This window comes from Mus caroli, chromosome 8 (genome assembly GCF_900094665.2).
Source record: "Mus caroli chromosome 8, CAROLI_EIJ_v1.1, whole genome shotgun sequence".
Lineage (NCBI taxonomy): Eukaryota > Metazoa > Chordata > Mammalia > Rodentia > Muridae > Mus > Mus caroli.
In genome coordinates this window covers 30,739,978-30,741,662 of record NC_034577.1, presented here as the reverse complement: position 1 = coordinate 30,741,662, position 1,685 = coordinate 30,739,978, and positions in this window count along the sequence as shown.

Here is a 1,685-nt window from a genome sequence, read left to right as displayed (position 1 = left end):
ACACCCCTGCTATGTGGAGGTCAGACAACTACATGTAGGAGCTCTTGAACATGGAGGCAGAAGGATTGTAGTTCAAGGGCAGCCTGGGCTGCCTCAAAAAACCAAACCAAAGCAATGAAATACAACTACATGTAGGAGCTCTTGAACATGGAGGCAGAAGGATTGTAGTTCCAGGGCAGCCTGGGCTGCCTCAAAAAACCAAAGCAATGAAATTCTTTGTATTTGCTGTCCCCTGTCTTCCTCAATGCCCCATTTACAGAGGGAGAGACCTAGGCATGTATCCCTCAAATGACCCACATGCTGCCCCCTCTGTGTCACTGAGAGTTGTCAAGTCTCATTGAGCCTCACAAGCACTCATGCGTCAATTCTGGTTTAGCTAAGGACTCCTGCTTCTGCTGGAGCAGCAGCCTAAATACACAGTGCAAGTGCATGCTGGGAGTCTCCAGGCAGGCTTGCCGGATGCTTCCTCCTTTGGTTGTCCAAAGCCAAAGAGAATTGACCACAATGCACAGCCTCAGCCTCTTCCTACCTATCTTGCTTGTTGGCTACCCTCTACTGAGGCCTGAATGGACAGTTACAAAACAGAAGGTGTTTTGTCTAAAAATAACAGGACTGATTCCATGCAATAGAAGTTATACACGGGCTAATATCTTATGCCTCTTTATTTCTCTTCTCTGTGAGTTTTATGATACTGGGGAAATGGAAGGAAAATATTTGAACAGTGAGGGTTTGAGCCACATAGATCTTCCTTGTTCTCATTCATGCTTGTGACTTTAACCAGATGGTGTTAATGGGCCTTACTGATTGCAGGCCCATTTCCTTCTTCACCTACCACTAGGTCCATTAGGGATGATACATCCATGTTTAAACAGTTAGGTGACTGGCACGGAGGTAGCAGAGGGGAAGTCCTGTTTTTTTTTTCTGAGATAAAGTCCTGGTTCTTCTTCTTAAAGATAAAGAGCATCTTCCCTCTTCTGTCATCGCCAGAACTCACCATTGATAGAGACACTAAGAAGCTGGCATAGTGGACTTGATTTTGTTTTTAATTCTTTTTTTTGTTTTGTTTTGTTTTGTTTTGTTTTGTTTTGTTTTGTTTTTCGAGACAGGGTTTCTCTGTATAGCCCTGGCTTTCCTGGAACTCATTTTTGTAGACCAGGCTGGCCTCGAACTCAGAGATCCACCTGTCTCTGCCTCCAGAGTGCTAGGATTAAAGGGGTGTGCCACCACGCCTGGCTTGTTTTTAATTCTTAAAGAGGTTTTTCTTTCTAGCTCAGAGACAGGGTTTCTCTGGTAGCTTTGGCTGTCCTGGAACTCCCTCTGTAGACCAGGCTAGCCTAGAAATTACAGAACACAGCTGCCTCTGCCTCCCAAGTGCTGAGATTAAAGGAATGTGTGTACATTGCCCAGCAATTTTAGAAGTTTTTAGTTGAGAATTTTATTTACCAGTACTGTATGTATACTACTTCCTCTTCCCCTTCCCTCCTTCCAACTCCTCCCAAGTTCTTCTTCCCTCTCAAATGACCTTGTTATTATCATTAATATTACTTACAAGTAAATATGTAGACAAATATACATACAACCTGCTAAGTCCCTTTGTATGTGTTTTTTGTTTTGTTTTGGTTTTTCAAGACAGGGTTTCTCTGTATAGCCCTGACTGTCCTGGAACTCACTTTGTATACCAGGCT